Source organism: Thermobia domestica, chromosome 13 (genome assembly GCF_964235325.1).
Source record: "Thermobia domestica chromosome 13, izTheDome1.hap1.1, whole genome shotgun sequence".
NCBI classification, from domain to species: domain Eukaryota; kingdom Metazoa; phylum Arthropoda; class Insecta; order Zygentoma; family Lepismatidae; genus Thermobia; species Thermobia domestica.
This window is the reverse complement of record NC_137466.1, coordinates 103,784,008-103,804,455: the sequence shown is the minus strand read 5'-3', so window position 1 is coordinate 103,804,455 and position 20,448 is coordinate 103,784,008. Positions and strand designations below refer to the sequence as shown.

The window sequence follows — 20,448 nt, the reverse complement described above, 5'->3', positions numbered from 1 at the left end:
CGTAGGATAACATATAGGTGTCGCCACTATTCACAAATCCATATGATGTTTAGGTAGTACTAACCTTCAGATGATGTGTCTTCAACACCAGGCCGGTAGCCAGCCCAAGATATAGGGGGACCCTGTAGAAGTTAAGGGGGAGCGATCCAGCCATATTATAGTTCATCACCACATTATAGTTCCTTTGCAAGACTACCTTGAAAATTTTAGGTGGGGCTGGTAAAAATTTAGGAGGCCCGCCCCCTAGACCCCCTCGGACATGGGCCTGCTTCAACCACTTGTGACTTTAGTAGAGTGGAGGTTAATTATATGTTCTCTTGAGACTCTGAGACAATGGCATAAAAATGGTTGTCGCTATTTGTTACAGTTTTTCTTGTTTGGTGATATACAATAAAACCACGTATGGCTGATTTCTACCACTTCCGGTTTGACAGAAGGTCAAAGCAGGAAATTAAATCTATTGTTGGGATCCTGGATCGATTGTAAAAAAATCGATCTCTCTTACAGTTTTTGCCGTAATTAGTGTCAACGGACAGACTGACAAACATAGCCGTTCTATAAGACTTCCGACACTTATGCGTATCATAGTTTGGAAGTCTAACAACAATGCATTCAATATATTACTCAACAGTATATATTTTTCATATAGGTGACATAAATAAATAAATATTTTTTATCAACAGTACATAAGCTGCCAACTTATCAAAATTGCACAGAACAACTAAATAAACTAAAAGAAAATAGTTTTTCTCGAAAATTATGCCTGAGAATTGAATTATCAAGTACGTCATTTTGTCAGATTGTTGTGAACTTAAAAAGTTCATTGTCATAAAAAGTTGCCGCCTATAACTTCAACCAATCCTGCACACCAACCTGAAATACTGTCATCATCGAAGCGCTATAGCTAGCTAATTTGCGGAAACTTAAGCGAAAGCTCTGTTATCGTAAAAAAGCGATTTTCACAAATCTTGTCATTGATTATTGCGACCAGTTAATGTGTCACATTGCTCAGTCGCTCTGTTCGGTCTTCATCGTGAACGTTTGTGCAGTCATCTTTAAACATACGGCACCAATGCCTCACTACACTTTCACTTATCACATCTCTACCATAAACTTAACACAGTTGCCGATTGATGTGGATCGGTTTAGTGATTTTGCCAACAAAAATCGTATGACCGATCTCACTTCACAACTGGCGGGATTTTCAATTCGAGCACTCATGTTAACAATGTAGTATGAATAGAGCAGAAGCAAAACTAACTTCACGCGTTCACAGGCGGATGTGCACTAAAAGGAGGGAAGTCCCTGCACAAAATGGAGGCGCTCGCCGCTTCACCCTCAGTGACACCCTGCCGAAACATGAGTGACTTTCTGGATAGCCCTCGTAGCTAAAAAACCAGAAACCTGATATTGTAATCCAATACGTTCAACTAATACATAAACTAAATATTATAAAGAGTGGTTTTACCTAAAAACATAACACTCCATTATTCGCTTATTGTGCCTAGCTCAGAAGAAAGAAACTTCATAGAAAACAAGCAAAGCGAAGTTCAAATTGGTAATTTCATATTGTGAGGAATATATAACGTTGAACAGTTTCACCAGTTGATACCTCTCTATAGGCTAAATCAATCAACGGCAAATAGTCTAATGTTAATATTTAACATTTTAACGTTACTCATTGTGCAAGACAATACGATACAACGAAATTACCTTTGAATCTTGCACAAGTTATGGTTTTGGACAGACATTACGGGAGCTAATAATCAGAAATAGAATTTATTAATGACAACATCAGGGAACAGTTTACGAGGAGGCATACACCGTGTTATTCTCGAATGTATAGTTGTAATATATATGTTCTGTCTGCTATTCTATTAATTAAGTTCAGCGGTAAAATGAGACATGTTCAATATAGCAGATAATTATGGTCTTCAGTGTATAATACTGTGTGTTTCGAATATTGTTCGCTCGCAAAAGAACATCCACATTATACTGAATACCACATAACTGCAGATATACTGTACTGTTTTCATACATAAAGAAAAATATATCTCCTACAAAATGGAGAACCTATTTTTCCGTATTGATCGGTATTCTCCGGATTTAATAGTAGACCTCTGGTTCTGAATGAAGTTTCAAGCAGTGGTGCCAACTTGAAACATTATAAAATCCCATCTCGAGAGGCAAAAATTCCCATTTTGCTCTTGAATTTCCCACGTAACACTAATAACAAAATTAAGAAAAAAATATGAAAAATGAAAGTGTTGTTTATCACACATTTTCTTCAATATATGAGTAAGCTATCTGTAAATTTCTATCTTCTACGGTTATGAAATAGTTGATGAAGAACCATTTTTCTTAATTGAAAGAACAGTTGAAAATGTTGAAAAAACCAAGTACATTTCACTGTAAGACTTAGTATTTACGTTATTCTTTTGAGTGATATTGTGATGAGCGAAAGGAAACTTGAAGAACTTTATTTTCCAGTCGTTTTCAAAGTTAATTGGTTCCTCATTTTGTATTTTGCGTTTCTTCCATTAATTATATTCTTTGTATTTTTTTAAAAAATATCAGAGCGCAATTTACATTTATTTGAGATTGTTTTTAGAGAACCACGAGTCACTTCTGCACTAGCATGAATTTTTTGGTAACAAAATTTGACAATTAATCTGATTTGAAGATTATTGAGAATTCATGGTCTAAAAAATCCCGTATTTTTGTTTCCAATTCTAACGAAATTCCCTTTATCCCTTTTCGAGAAATTAATGTCAGAAAACCACACAAAATGGGATATTTTCAACGAGTTGGCATCACTGGTTCCAATGAGGTCTATCTGCAGTTGGGAAATATGTTGTGAAACTAAATCCAAATGATCTAAGATTTTATCTTTTCTCATTCTGAGCCTCTTTTCACGATACTCAATGACACATCGTACCGCTGTTTATCTAATATTTACTCTATATCTATTACATATTTTTCAGATAGGTTACGAGGATAATCCCAAAAGCAAAGTTTCCAAAACCCTGGGCACGCAGGAAAACTGTTCGTGCAGCTCTTGATAACGCTGTTGTATTTGTTGTTTCCCTTACTCCCAAACAAGCCTGCGCACATCTGACTGGGACGCAGTTTTGGCTTAGCAGCTGTTTGTAATGGAGTTTCCGCTTGGGGAGCGAAGTGCGAAGTTTATACAGTTATTCGGATTTTGAACGCAAAAGGTGTCAAACCGATTTAAATTAATCGCCAATTGACGAAAGTATATGACGAATCGAGCGTGAATGTCAAGAACGTCCGCAAGTAGTGTAGGTAGTTTGCAGCTGGTCATACTAAAACTCACGGCAAAGCAAACATAGTGAGAGTCGGTGAATTTTTTTTTTGTGAGACAATCACGAAAGTTAAACAAACAAGCGATTATGATCTATTTCCTAAGTTGAAAGTACATATAATTGGAACGTGCTGCAGGAACGATGTAGTTGACGCTTCCTCAAACAAATGACGGCGAGCTGGTATAATATGTGCATACAGAAACTGCGACAGAACCTACCAAAATGCTTCGATCGAAATGGTAATTATGTAGAAATATAGACAAATACGCAAGCGCAAGCTTTACAATGATGTAAACATTATCGAAAATAAAAAAATGAGACTTTACTTTTGGGCTCACGCTCGTGCAAATCGAGTATTAATATTTTGGTTCGTGATCTTTGTGATAAATACATCTAAAATACACTATATTGTATTAGCATGTGAACAACATATATAACTCCATGGAACGACAATGTGTAATAGTTAAGTCATATTAATAAGATTTAGCACTTGTTTCATATTTAACAGCGGTGTTGTGGGTTATCCTCTTGTCCTTAATGTCGGTTTATTTGGCGACAGCCCATTAATACTTTCCTTTAGATAGCTGCTCAATTATCCTCATGATGCTGGCTGAGTATTGCACTATTAACATCATTTAGTTTTTCTTAACCAAGTACTGAAATGATCTAATGCTGATGGAGAATGAATTTGCTTGATTTTATATATCCTCTCATTTTTAAAGCTTCTTGCATGGATACATTTCTGTACAATCAAGTTTTTCATATTTTATTAAATTTCGAAATTATCTGAGATCACATCTTTAAATGAACGGGTTTTTCATTTTCTACATTAATATACTACAACTTAAATGCTGTACGATGTTCATCACCTAGATTAAAGAAACATGACATTTGCACCTTTGTTTAAGAAATTTTAAGATAGTGTAAGAGTTGAATAATATCAAACCGTAAACAGTGAATATTTACATGAATAAATAAGAAATTATCCAATAATTTGGATGTTATTTCAATGATAATATTTTGTTCAGTAGTGTGAAAGCTATATAGGAAGAAATCTACATAAACAATTTATTTAAGTCCTTAATGGGGATGAAAAATAATGTCGAAGGTATTCAGACTCTTCAAGTTCAGGTAGAAATGACATTATACAATGAAATTAATTCATGGAATAATGAACTCCACATTCTTTGGATGTGATCTCATGAAAAAATCCCTTTACACTTACTCTGACTATCTGACGCAATGGCAAGGAAAATGGTACAGATTGGCATTAGCGATTAGCTGACTCTGCCGTGAACTTGCTCCTATTCTGTACTCCTGCCGTTTTGATAAATTGCTTCCGCTGAAATCTACATAAACACAACATTAATCCTCACTTGGATAAAAAAAAAAGTACGTTGTGCTAAATATCCTTCTCGTTCAGAGGTGAAACCCACGTTTCCGTTAGGCTGGCCAGAACCCACCAATAGCTGTCTGTAAAATGACATCTATAACTGTGGATGCAAATGGCCTAGCAGCCAAACAAAAATTAAGCATATCAAGTTTGGCACACATAAACAGAGAGAGAGAGAGAGAGAGAGAGAGAGAGAGTGGTCGTCGAGTTTCATTACTGGGTACTACACGACTAATGAAATACTGGGTACTACACCACTAACCAAAATCATATGTTCGTATATGAAGCAAAAGGTTTGTTTATGAGCCTAATCTAGGAACTGCAATAGTGAAATCTGACAAGCAGTCTTACCTTACAATTTATGATATTTTTAAACTTTCATTCTCTCACTAAAAGGTTATTTCATCTTTATGGTAATGACATAATAATAACACATGATCTTTAGACGCGTTGTAGGGTTTTTCCTTACTATATTAATATTTTGCTAAAACATGAATTTAGTGAAGAAAATATCTGATTAAAAAAAACAGTAACTAAAAGCAGTTAAGTTCTTTTTTACTGCAAAAGAAAAAAATGCTCTTCATAGATTTTTGTGAATCTTTCTTCCAAGTACCAGTTTCATTTACAACGTAGCTAATAGTTTACTTTTCTTCATCATTCACATTCTTTTACCAGAAATTAGCATTAAATGACAAGTTTTTGTTTCCTATCTTTATTGTTCATAATAGAAATTTTAAAAAAATATGTTTGGTGAAATTTTGACAAAATTCAAACTCGAAATTTGATGGCTTATACTTTGTGACAGCAAAACCAAAGACTTGTACACCATAATATTTTATATGTATACGAAGCTCGTCAATGTCTACTAGCATGCTAAGTTTGGTTAATACAAAATGAGTGTCATCAATCGAGTACGATAACACTGTCTTTGTGACTGAATTTTTAACACTTTGACTACCACCATATCTGTTGACTGTTACTACCTGTGCACCACTGGCAACAGTTCACCAGTAATACTTTGTTTTCACAATTGTTTTAGGCGTATAAATGTATGCAATATATTGTTTGTGTATAGAAAATCATACACACGGCGCTGCATGGGAAAGCCGTGTATGATATTCCATACACAATGCAGTCTACGTATAAAGCAAAACAAAAATCAAATGAAGAATAAAAATATCTTAATTCTGTTTCAAAGCGTTTTCGAAATAAGATTGTAAAATATCGAAAATTCAATCGTAGGTTTCGTAAATTAATTTTGGGAAAAAAGAAAGAAACAAGAAAGAAATTGTACCAACTAAATAAAATCGGCAACTTCACGCCACAGGTACAGGAAGTATTCCAGTAAAAGAGAAAAAAAAACACCGTAAAGAGCTTCAAAACATGGTTAGAACAAAGCTCTAAACTGCGACTAGGAAGTTCACAGCTCCTGGGAAACGAAGGACATTGATTGGAGAGTACCAAGAGTTAGCTCGGGAATCGAAAACTGGAGGTTCATCGCAGCAGATACATAGAGTTAGTATCGTTTCATAGCTTTGTTGCTGAAAGGAACGTTAAACTCAAAATCAACTCAAATCAACATATAATGAGTATTACATTGCATTTACGATGCTGACGTAGATAAATATATATTGGTTTAAGACCTTGTACCGTTACTACTATTTTCAAGTAGACCTGTTAGACAAAATTATTCGAGTCATATCAAGCTGTAATGTTATTTTAAACGCAGCTCAAACAAGTTTAGAACAGTCATTTCATTTCTAATTCCTATATAGTGTCTGATGATAATACTTAAGTTAGCTTAAATACGTTTAGAACAGTCATTTTATTTCTAATTCCTAGAAAGTGTCTGATGATAATACTTAAGTTGTCATATTTTAGCTGTATTTCAGACTTCTGATAAACTATGCCCTGCCTCCAATCTTCATATGAAGCGTTGGATGGCAAAGTGGCGTAACTATTTTTTTTTAATTTTATTTTTTTTAAATGAGAAGTGATTTCCGTGAACTTGAAACCATAACCTGTTGGATGACAAAGTTGCGTATCTCAGAATTAAAAGACCAGGTCATAGGCGAAAAGATGGCAGCACAAAGAACCGATTTTGTCAGCTTTTTCTATTTCGATTCTAATAAAAGTCTCAACGTCTCACAATGTCTCAAAACTGAGTTACGCCACTTTGCCATTTAACGCCTCAGCTCTTTAACTTTAAGCCAGTTTGAACAGTGTTGAGTTGAGTTGATTTTAGTTTAGCGTCCCTTTCAGCAGCGTGGCTATATGAGACGTGGACCTACTGATTAACGTGGAATCCGAACCACATGAGCTCCCGCCGGGAATCAAACCCGGGTCTCCCACGCCAAAGGCGCGTACGCTAACCGCTTAGCCACGAAGGAGCTCAGTTTGAACAGTGGTTTGTAGTACACGTTCATATATCCTAGGTACAGTAGATCAAACAAACACTCTTATTAAGATACTTGTCTCGTATTAGAAATTTGATGAATACTGTATATAGCTATTTAACGCAAGAAATAGGGAAACATCTGTAAGTTGTAAATTATTAATACTTTAAAAAAAATATTAAGAAACCTTCAATAGCAGTAAATATATAGCGTGTATGGGAAACAAATATGTAACATATATATATTAATGCATACAGTGCTATTGTAAATATCTCTTTGTACTCTATAGAGAAAAGAAACAAAGCAAAGCAAAGGAAAATTAGAAACTGAATATAATGTCAAAAACACAAGTGAAAGATGTGATTGGTACAGACTTGGAGCGTGCACTTTCAGATGTTGACAAGAGAAGTAATTACTTGTCAGTAACTTCTGTTGATTTAGTTCAGCGAAATACAAAACTCCGATGTACAGGTTAACAAAGAATGTATTGTTATTCTCTTGATAGACATGAAAATACAAATATCAATGTTTTCCCCTACAAATAGAAATAATTTTCTTCCCGTACATAGACACAAAAGGTGCTTTTGGAAATTACATAAAGTACACCTTTGTTGATAGAGATTTTTCATCACATTCAACTTAAGTAGGAATTTAATATTGATTTTCATTATTTAATATATGTAACAGTACCAATGCCATGATAACATTTTGAACTCTACATTTAGCACCTCAAATCCTTAAGTGCTATCTCTCTCTCTCTCTCTACCTATTTTAGTTTACATCCAAATGATAGCTTCGTTTCGAACTTAATTTAATTTACGTTTATGACTTCAAATGATTATTGTAATTGATTTTTAAACAATACGTTTACGTGTGTTAAATATTGAGTGTTATCAAATCCTCTTGCCTTTTTTGTTTCCATCCATATAAATAGCATCTGGGTTTTGGTGATGATTTTTGTAGACAAATCTACTTTCAAGTATAACCGTATAACATACTGTACTTTCAACAGAGTTTTCATCTTTAGAGAGAGAATTATGGCAGAAGGAGCAAGTTATAGTTAGTCACTTGTACTATATTTTCTTCTAAGATGTACTTACTAGCTCTCCCAAAATGATAAGTTAGGAAAATGCCAATGAGTGCTTCGTAGATAGGAAGGTGGTTGAATAATTATTGTCCCCGACCTATAAGGAGTATTATTTTTCCAAAAAAAATATTTCATAGTAATGCACTTCTTCCACCTATGCTATAAAGCCACTATGCCAGCTTCAAAGAAAGGCTCTGGCTGAGCCGTGAGCCATTCCTCCACAGCTTCGATAACAGCTGCATTTGTGTGAAACTTCTTGCCCTTAAGGTGCTCCTTCTACTTTGGGAACAAATGAAAGTCACTAGGGGCGAGGCCGGGTCAGTAGGGAGGATGTTCCAACACATCAAAACCAGCAGCATGGATTGCGGCACCAGTAAGATGGTTTTCGTGGGCCGGAGCATTATCTTGGTGGAACAGCACTGTTCGCTGCAATATCCCGCACCGTTTTTCCTTGATTGCTTCGCGTAACTTAGGGATTAGAGCTGTGTAATAGGCCCCCGTGATAGTGTGTCCAACCTCCAGGTAGTCAATAAGGAGCACACCCTTCGCATTCCAAAATATTGTGGCTATAACCTTGCGTGCTGATGCTTTCACCTTAAACTTGCGTGGAGGAGGCGAACTGCTGTGCCGCCACTCCATGCTCTGTCATTTGGACTCGGGATCATAGGGGTGGAGCCACGTCTCATCCTTTGTCACAAATCTATTACAGAACTGTTTCAGGTCTGCCCCCATAACCTCCAAACCAGCCCTTGAACATCGAACTCTGTCCTTCTGATTTTCACGAGATAACATTTTGGGTACCTATCGCGCTGACACCTTTCTGAATCCCAAGTGTTCATGCACAATGGTTTCCACTGAGGCTACAGAGATGTGCATGATGTTTGCTAACTGTTGAACCGTGATTCATCTGTCTGCTATAATCGTATCATGCACAGCACCAATGTTTTCTGGGGTGCATGTTGTTGTCGAAGGACCAGCACCAGGAGCCTGTTGACAGCTTTCTCTGCCGTAACGAAAGTCGCGGCAGCAGTTCTTTACCACCTGGTAGGAAGGAGTCACATCACCCAACACACTGATCATGTCCTCATGAATCTCCTTTGGGCTTAACCTCTTATTTTTGGAGGTACTTGATGACAGCTCGTTGTTCGGTTTTCTCCATTTTTCAAGCTAGGTGCCACTTCTCACACCTGAGACGACAAAAAAGAATATTAATATAGCAGCTATGGCTCTGAAATTTAGCATATAGGCATCTAAGACATTAGGCTACAATATCCCCATCAGCCATCACAGCTCCAGTATTTTAAATATGCCAGGGACAATAATTATTGAACCTTCCTCGTACCGCTTGAAGTTTGTTAAATCTTCCTTAAACTAAAACTTCATTTACGTTTGTTAAATCGTTAACGATCTTGATTGAGTGAACTAGACTTAGATTAAATTCCCGGTGCAGTATCAGAGCAGTGCCTTTATCAAAGCTTCCAAGCCGGTATCGTTTCAGGACTTTTGTATGAAAACTTAATATAGTAAATGCATTATTTTTTTCATATCTTTTTCAAGAAGACAAGTTAAAACCCGGAACCTGCCTCCTTTGCGAATGACATTGTGTGAAAATATATGTAAAGAATTGTGAGTGTTTTGGTGCAAAGCTACCATAAATAGTATGTTTATTAGAAACGATAATTGCAGTAACCGTTGTGCAGGGGATATACGTATATGTAAATAAAATAAAATAAAATGAAATGAAATATTTTAGTTTATCGTTTCACGATTATACCCTTTAGGCTAAGGAAGACGAATGATTAAGGCAAGTGAATGGTAGAGTGAGAATGTGGGAGGAAACGGGAGCATCCCGAGGAAACACACGGACATGATGTTGTCCACCACAAACTCACTTGGCCGGAGATTGAACCAAAGATCCCACGCAATATAGGTAAGCGCTTTACCTCTTAACTACCGTATTTTTTTAAGGTTCTGAGTAACAGACTAAAAATGATTATAGCCTATGCATCGATGGGGGTAAACAAACAAAATTTGATATAGGGAACTTTTCTGATAGAACACTTATATTGTAGAGGGATTAGGATTAGGAATTAGGTTTCTGGGTTTTCCGCATCTATGGCCATGTTATCAACCACGTATGAGGCCTCCCTCTGCAATCACATTATCCGAGAAAAGAGAAGGAAGGAAGGGTTCTGGGACCTGTATGTTATGCACCATCGCTATATATGCCGGCGTGTGAATAAGGAAAACCCAGGAAAAACTCACTCAGAAAGGCTGGCGTGAAAAATTTTTTACACATTCACGACCCAGTGTCCCATCTGGGAATCGAACCAGGGACCGTTCACATCGTTATTTCATACAAACTAATACGCATTCTATATAGAGAACATAAGTGAAGATGAAAATATAATTTACATTTATTTAAATCATAAATTGTTATATATTAAAAAGAGTCTTAATTCTTAAGACACAAACAATCATTTATATTAGTATAATATTCAAAAGGCCGGCTAATACAGTATGTGTAGGATTTCGCAAGTTTGGAAGAATACGATCCTCTGGATCCGCCCTGGGAATACACTACTAATAAGACTATATTCGTAAGAATCGTTGCCTATCTTGTAGGGTGGAAACGTTTTGATATCCGTGGAAACGTTTGATACTGGCGCCTATTCCATTTTCCTAATTTGCTTATAGAACATCCAGTTTAGTAGAAGTGTATTTGGAACATAGAAGTTTCATACTCAGCAAGAAATCGTCCTTAAAGTCATCAAGAAAGAACACTAGTCTTACGAATTATGTTATATAGGTCAAGAAGGTCCTTAAACACACAATTGATTTCTATTCACAGACTACTCAGTAAATATATAGTAGAGACACTGTTGTCAAAGCAATCTGTAGCAAATTTTCAGAAAGTGTAGATATTTTCAAGGCACAGTTTTCGTGTTAAGAAAGAATGTTTTTGTAACTTTGTACTTTAGACAACGTGTAGCTTAAACCTTAAGGGTAAACATTTACGAGCACATTTCATAAAGCCAAAAGCCACATTTTTTATATCTTACTTTTTCTTTTAGAAAAAATTTCCAAACTCTTATGCGAAGTATGGAAGTCTTATACAAATAGCAGCTAATACGTTCGCGACTTGAGGTGCTTAGCAAAAAAAAAAAAAAAAAAAAAAAAAAAGCATGTTCTCATTAACAATAGGGGCAGCGGTGGCTCAGTGGTAGAGCGTTCACCTCTGGTGCATGGGGTCCCTAGTTCGGTCGGCTCGCGCCAAGTGAACTTTGTGGTGGACAAACACTAGTGATGAGCGCAAGACTCTTGTTTCCAGTAGTTTATGCAATCCGTGTGAGTCGATCTGCCCCTGAAGCATATAGCTACAGTATGTTGTTTTCTGAATTAGTTGTTCGCTTTTCTGGAGATATTGCTAGTTTCCAAGCCCCACAGGTATCATATTGCACCATGTGAGCTTTTTTGGTGGACCAACACTGTGTGCGTGGATTTTCTCGGCGTTTTTAAGTTTCCTCCTACTTTCTCATTCCACCATTTCAGTCATTTCTCATCATCACCGTCTCACTTTGTCTTGGTGCATAAGGTGGGACGTTATATTAGATACTTCATTTCATTTCAAAGCATATAAGTGGTGTTCTTCTTCCCAAACTAAAGAGAAATAAATGTAGTATTGAACATCGGTAATTCCGTACACCATAGGTGCCGACTACATGGGTATGGCCTTGGCTCCAAGGATCAAGCATCCGTTGGAAATTTTTAATGTGTGCTCATAAAATTGATATCGAAATAAAATTTTCAAGACATTGACAAAAACTTAGTGTATGTGACCGCAAGTTTGATGTCATGGTTAGATTCTTATGCGTTGAATAATTGTTTATCAATATAACTTTAGCCTCCTTAGGTATAAGGCACATCGAGGATTGAGTGATATAACATTATAAACCTACTACAACAATAAATCTATATTATAAAATTGAAAGTGACCATATTTTTGACTCCTAATCTTTTGAATCACCCGATCGCTCTCGATCAAATTTTTAACATAGATGAAGTTCAGGCCTGGAACGATTTTTATCATTTTCCTTTGATAGGGCAACGTAGAGCAGGGGGAGGAGGGAGATATATATGTAAAAAATACATATAAGTGACTGTCTTTGTGACTTCATTACTCTTGAACCAGCCGATCGATCTCAATCAAATTTTCAACATAGATGAGGTTCGTATTTGGGTTGGTTTCTATCATATCACTTTGACAGTGCAGCTTAGGGGAGGGGGAGGGAAGAGATATTTAAAATGATCGAAAATGACCGATATTAAATTGGAATCGATAGTTTTGGGGGTCGCTGAGATAAACAGTGACATTCCCGATGCTGTTTAAATCCAAATTCAGCATGTAGCTTAGCGGAGGGGATGGAATATGTACAAAAATGATCGAAAATGACGAATATTAGTGTCGAATCCATAGTTTTCGAGGTCGCTGAGTTGAATACTGACACTTTCGATACCGTTTACGACCAAATTCAGCCTCGTAACTTGGGGGAGGGGGATACATAATAATGACCAAAAATGACCAAATATTAGTGTCAAATCCATAGTTTACGGCCTCGCTACCGCAACTTGGGGGAGCAGGAGGAAGGAGATATATAAAAATTTTCAAAAATGACCATCATCTGTAAGGGCCTAGTTCGTATCTAAGTTAATCTTCAAAATAATTCAACGCGTTTAACACTTTCTTAACTGGTTTTTAATATTTGACCATGAGATGTGTACATAATTAACTTTTCTGTACACCCAACAAAATATCTAGACCTTTATACACACACTTATTTATTCGTCAAGATGTCCACGTACATGTACCTATATTTATATCGTTGCTATAGTAACAACAACTCTTATTTTAGTTACCGATTACACAAATAATATCTCGAAATCTCTATATGTCTTTCTTTTCTTTATACATAATATTGCTCACATAATTCGCCTCTGATCCCTTTCTGTAAATAGGCACAGATTGCTAATGTTACATACACCGTTATCGTTGTAGATGTCGCCTCGAACCGGACTTCCATAATAATTTTACTATAAAGGAAAGAACCCTGGGTTAGATATCATGAAACATTTACCTTTTAAATAGCCCTCATATATATAATATTACTTTTAATACACATATTCTACTTTTCCATTTATATATAATATATTATAACATTACACATTTTTATATTTGTCAATATATCTCAGTATTAATAACGACGAATTACACTTACCATAAGTAAGGCTATTTTAAAATTAAACCTAACTGGTAGTTTCCTTCTAGGGTACAATATTAACTATTCCTTCATATACAAACAACACTATTTACAAACAAAGATCTTCATAATATTAAATATTGATAGGATCAGAAGTCAACAAAGTTGGAACATATAAACACATTGATGGTCATCATTTAATACATTAATAAACTTTGAAAAATTAAGAGATTCGATATTCATTATTCTTACTCTTTCCATATCATAAGGTGCATTTATTTGATATATCTGTCATTACTTTCATAAGTTTACATTAAAATTATGATCTTTTATTTTTAAATATTCATAATATTCAAATAAGTAATTCTGAGATAACTTTGCAAAAGACATGAATCACAAACATAACTACATTACTTAACATACATTATAATAATAAATCGAATAAAGAACATAATAACCATGGACGTAAGCAAAGGTCAAATTAATACAAATCCATCAGACGCCTTTTTGTCAGATCAAGTTATACGTTCGAAGGGTTCATTTAAGGAACATTGTATAGCACAATCTTGTGTACGTGCTTGTCTTTCATAGGATGATACCATATTTTGATTCCTATTTACGAAATTCCTGCCATCTGCAAATTGATTTTGTGAAGATCGGCGGTAACTATTACTCCTACTGAAATTCCTGTTGTTATTTCTGAAATTCCTAGCTCCATTTCTATAATTAGGTTGTGGTTGATTTCCGGTACCATTATAACTACTCGTTCTATTATTGAAACTACGAACATTAGAATCATTTTCAGGTTGTATGTCTACATTACGAACAGATGCATATTGTGTCTGATTACGTGCATAATTACCCTGACCTCTATCCTGCATTTTATTGTTATTCTGAATTGCAGATTGACTCTCATAACTCTGAATAAGCATAATTAAATGGTTGAAGTTAATGCACTGAGCCGACATTAACAACTGTTAAAGTCTAAATGGCAATAAGATCCTAATTGAAGCTATAATTCGGGATTCCGGATGGTTCGGATTTAATGATCTTAGCTCATGATATGTAGATACTACGAATTCAGTAATACTACGGTGTAACTTTGGATTGTAGTGGTTCGTTCGCAAAACAGCATCTCTATTTGCTACCATAAAATCGTTTTCATAATTTGATAAAAGAGCATTCTTAAAATCTGAGTACGTATGAAGATTACCTCTAATAGCTTTAAACCATGTTAAGCAAGGTGGCAACAAGATATGCGGTAGTAGTTTTAACAATTGGGACTCATTTACACCCATGAGCTCACATTCATCCTGGAATTTTTCGAGAAATGCCCTAGCGGGTATATCTCCGGCACGCCACTAAACTTTGTGAGCGACTTAACTTCGCTAAACCGCAACTGTTTACCTGTGGATGTCTTCATACCTCTACTGGAGTTGTGTTTGCGCTTGGATGTTTGCCTCACTCGTTGTTCTCCGTCACTACTCTCTGCACCACTCGAAGATCCCTCGAATTCCAATGTTGTTCTGGGAGGATGATCAGGTACCCAACCTGTGGCTATAGGATGATTCGCGCCTTCGGTATCCTGGAATGAAGTTCCGGGAATACATCTTTCTTTGATGAAATTAACTTCATCTCGCAGTACTTTAATATGGTTTTCATGGGCGTTAATTGTTGATTCTAAAACATCCATTGAGTCTTGAAATTCTGTGCTCCTTTGTACAACTTTTTCTATTTTCTCTTCGTACTTCTCGAATTTTTCCACCATATGTATGTTCATCTGATTTAACTGATGTTGCACATGCTCCCATCTGTCTTCATTACATTGATTCAGCTTCACTATTTTTTTGGTCAAAGTCCTTGGCTAACTGAGTCAATTTCTGGTCCAATTTTTCATCCACGTGTTGAATTTGCTGGTCCAATTTTTCTTGAATTTGCTCGGACTGGTTCTTCATTTGCTCTGACTGATTTCTTATCTGTTGCGCCAACTCATCACCTTTTCGTACTTGGTCCTTGATTTGCTTGGACTGATTTCTTATCTGTTGTGCCAAGTCTTTTAGAATGTCAGCCAAATTGTTACTCGGAGTCAATTCAGGGTATACACTCTGTTCACCAATCATATTATTACTTTCCGTACTCATGACCGTATTTCGCTTAATTACTTTTCCACTTCGCAATATAGTAATATTAAGGTCACGTTGAAATGCCGTTTTTACTAACCTTCGAAACGACACTTATACAACTCCCGTGGTGAGGCACCAATTTTTGTAAGGGCCTGGTTCGTATCTTAAGTTAATCTTCAAAATAATTCAACGCGTTTAACACTTTCTTAACTGGTTTTTAATATTTGACCATGAGATGTGTACATAATTAACTTTTCTGCACACCCAACAAAATATCTAGACCTTTATACACACACTTATTTATTCGTCAAGATGTCCACGTACATGTACCTATATTTATATCGTTGCTATAGTAACAACAACTCTTATTTTAGTTACCGATTACACAAATAATATCTCGAAATCTCTATATGTCTTTCTTTTCTTTATACATAATATTGTTCACATAATTCGCCTCTGATCCCTTTCTGTAAATAGGCACAGATTGCTAATGTTACATACAACGTTATCGTTGTACATCAATATCAAACTCATGGTTTTCGAGGTCATTGAGATGAACAGTGATACTTCCAATGCCGTGCCTCGCAACATGGGGGAGGAGATATATAAGATTATTGAAAAGGACCGATATTAGTGCCGAATCCATAGCTTTCGGGGTCTCCGAGACAAACAGTGACACTTCTGATGCCGTTTAAATCTAAATTCAGCACCACAACTTGGGGAGGAGGAGAAGAGAGAAATATAAAGATCATCGAAAATGACCGATATCAGAGTGCGCTTTAGTAATAGTAAAAAGTGACTGACTAACGAAATATATTATTATTTTTTAAAGTTTAACCCAACGAACTGAGTAATTGAGCTAGTAGGCCATATTCACAAGTGAGACTTCAAATAACTTGGATGCCATAATTTTGCATTTCTAATACAGTTCAAAAGTATTTATATAAATTGAGTTTACACAAAAGACATAGAAAGTTGAATCGTTTTCAGTTTTCAGTCAAATTATTCTAAAATATTAAAAGGTTGGATTATATTCATTATTATTTTAATTCTCTCTCTCTCTCTTTTTTGGTTAATATTGGTGAGCATATCATCATCATCATATCTATTCTGCTATTATTGGCAGGTTACTTGGTGCAGTTGAGAAGCTTCGATATACGGTGGTCCTCAGCTAGTCTCTTCGTCTTGGCGTAGCAATTTTCTGTTTTAGTACCTTCCTTCAACTACAGTCTCCTTCGTCCTACCCCTCTCTTTCCTTCCACAATACCCTCTACCACGTCCCGCATAGTACAGTTTCTCCTCAGCCAATATCCAACCAGTTTCTCTTCCTCCTCTTAACATCATCTGAATTTTTCTTCTTTCCCCTACTGCTAATATTTCTAATACTTTATTCGTTTTCCGTTCAACACAGCTAGTTCTCTCCTTTTTTCTCCATGCCCATGTTTCGAAAGCCTGTAATATTTTCATCGCTTTTGCATAATGTCAATGTTTCTGCTCCACATAGTACATATTGGATTCAGTAAAGAAAATCTCAATATTTAATTGGAAGTTTAATACAAGGATTAGCTAATCGTGGCTGAAAAGAAAAATCTGACGTCTTTAGAGTGTAAAAATAATTTTGCAATTCATGGTATTTCAAAAATCTGTGCCGTCTTGATTTTGTTTCTTGCGTCTCAGAGGTAGTCTCCCCTGATAGAGTGTTGGATCTGTTAAAAAATATAAACAGATTATGAAACGTTGTGATTTATCTTATAAGTAGTGAAGCGTAGGCACATTAAAAAAATAAAGACCATCATCTATGTGGTACGCTATCATCATGCTTACACGAAGATAAAACTATATTACATTCAGAAACATACATTGTATTTCCGTTACTATTGGCTCATTGTAGAGTTTATTATCCCTTACATCCAGAGTAAAATTCACCTATGAAAAGCATAAGATACCTTAAATGCAACACTTGCAAGACTCTTGCAAGCAAGACCAAAACCAAGACCAAGACCAAGACTGGGTGTGCAAGATCAAGACCATGACCAAGGGTTCAGTGCAAGACCAAGACCAAGACCAAGACCAAGAGTGCTCTTGGTCTTGCATTTGCTCATCACTAACAAACACCGTGTGCGTGAGTTTACTCGCGGTTCTCCCGTTTCCTCCCAGTTTCTTCATTCCACCATTTCATTCATTTCTCATCACCGTCTCCTTTAGCCTAGCCGGCATAATCGTGGGACGTAAAACTCAAAGATTTCATTTCATTAATGATAGCATTGATTTGGGCACTGATTTGTAGTATAAATTTCAGCTCGTTTCAATAATAATCTGAATACACTATTATCTGTGGACGGATAAACATCGCCACGTCAGCCGAATCCTAAAATTCTCGCAATTTTTTGCATCGTGTCGTTATAAAATACCCCTTGAAGAAAAGAAAATTTCCTAAAGAAAGTTATGAAGATGGATGGATCCTCAACCCTACAGGATTCTGAGCCTTCCTATACCATGATAAAAAAAATGGGGTCGACTATTTCAACAAGAATGAAAGAGCTGGAGATGACCACGGTGCAGGGCGCCCTGTGATGGTATTCACTTAAGAAAACACTGCAAAAGTCGAAAAATTAGTTCTGACCGAGCGAACGTTAAAATTGTGGCAGATAGCGGAAGAGTTGCAGATTAGTAGAGAATGAGACGGAGAAATTTTGTACGAACATTTAAACATGAAACTTCGGCTTCGAAGCTTATGGCAACTGTTTATTCGGACAGCAGAAGTGTTTGATTGATCGATTAACTACCGAATGGGACTACAGTGGATAGTCAATATTAAGAAAATTCATTAACTCAGATTCGTAAGGCAGTCTTACAAAAGTGACTTCAGTCTTCGAGTGCTGTTTTTACAGGATAACGCGCCAGTACATACCGCACGAGTTTTGAGGCGGATTTTAAGAGATACAGATTCAAAGAAAGAGACCACCCTACAACCCAGATTTGTTCCCGAGCAACTATTCTCTTGTTTTCAATCTGAAAGAATAGTTACACGGCCGTAGATTTGAAAATGGAAACTAAATCAAGGCAGCTGTAGAAAGCCATTTTGAAAGCAAAGAAAAAAAATTTTTCGGCGGAATTAAAGCACTGAATTCCCGATGTGAGAAATGTATTTCACTCCAGAGAGATTATATCGAGAAATATTTATTTAATTCGAACTTTTTCTTTTATTTAATGTCTTAGGCCACGAACTTATCAGCTGCTCCCCGTACAAGGCTGTTCGAGATACAGTTCTTTTTTTAATCAGTTCAGCGTACCAAGAATAGATTCCACCTCATACAGTAACCCTCTATTCAAACCAGAAGTAGTTAAAATTAACCATTTCCGGTTTCAGAGTTTATCACCTAAAATACCAAAAACGATAACACATAGCGAGAAGCGGTCTTTTGGAATCGATATATACTGAACACCAGTTGAATTAGAGACACCTAACTAATAACGTGTAGCACCACTTTTTGCTCTGATAACGGTGGCTACCCGCCGCGGCATGGACTGCACGAGGTGCCTGAAATGTTGTTGTGGAATTTCAATCCATATCTTCTGTGAAGTCTTCCAGAGAGCCTGCAGGTTGGTCGGAAGAGGGTCCACATACCCAAGGTGTAGTTCCACGGCGTCCCAGATGTGTTCGATGGGATTTAGGTCCAGTGACCGTGATGGCCAGGGAAATGTTGCAAGATCAGAGGAGTGCTCATCAAACCAGTCTGCTGCCATTCTAGAGCGGAGGGCCGTGCATTATCCTTTTAAAAGATGAGGTCGCTAAACGAATGTTGCTGCCGAGCAAATGACAGGACATGGTCATCCAGAAGATCGCAGTAGCAATCACCTGTAAGGGACCGTGTCACACGTGTTAGGAGACCCATTTCAGTCCATGTAAACATGCCCCAGATGAGAATACCATCACCACCAGCCTGCACTTTACCCTGCTAGCACGATGAATCCGTTGCCTCTGCACTTTGGCCCAATATTGGCTGTTAGGATACGGGTCAGTTGGCACCGACCCTTATCGTCGATACGCCCCTTACCACGGCAGTTTGCCCGTGCGGGTGCGGTTTTACCAGAAGCCAGGTACTCACGATACACTATTGATACAGTTGCCTTTGAAAATACGAGTGCCGCAGCCTCTTCCGAAATCGAGCCACTCAGTTCTCTGATCCCTACGATTTGACCACGGTCAAATGCATTCAGGTCCTTAGTCTTGCCCATCACACACTACACTGACACGGATACCGAGAGAGGCATTGACATGCACTCTGTCAACATCCGTTCAACCATTTCCGGTTGTAATGTTAATTGCCATAGAGAAAAAATGGTAATAGATAGTGAGAAGCAGTTTCTTGATATGTAGATAGTACCGCAAAAATATGTTCCATCTATAACCTCATTTCTCTAATGCAAGCAGAAGTTATACAGATCTACTAATTCCAATTTGAATATTAATCTTCGTATAACAAAAGCAGTAAAAGATACAAGTAAGATTTTTTATAAGACTTCAACGTCCAATGAATGTTTCATCTTTGAGTTTATCCCTGTATTATATCTGAAGGTTATATATGTATATACTACGCCCAGTTCCACTATTGAATTCATATAGTTTGAAAGTCTAGCGTAGTTATTCCTGTGAAACGAAACTTTCTTGCCTTTTAATTTATTTTTTTCATTTTGCTCTTTACTGACTTTATTACAAACGACTTTCATTCTGTTTCAAGAAAAGCAATTTCTTTAATGTTATATAACAAGTCATTGAAAGCACTAAACCAAACCATAGTCCCTAAATTTCTATTTGGTAGAAGCAATTTATTTCGAATTGATATCACGGAGCCAAAGCAGAA

At 36.5% G+C, this 20,448-nt stretch overlaps 1 protein-coding gene across 1 annotated transcript in view; it reads right to left on the bottom strand.

The window, feature by feature from the left end:
- Positions 1-20,448, bottom strand: part of LOC145668405 (dual 3',5'-cyclic-AMP and -GMP phosphodiesterase 11A-like) — a 713,632-nt gene that overhangs the window by 117,336 nt on the left and 575,848 nt on the right. The gene's annotated exons all lie outside the window — the stretch shown is intronic.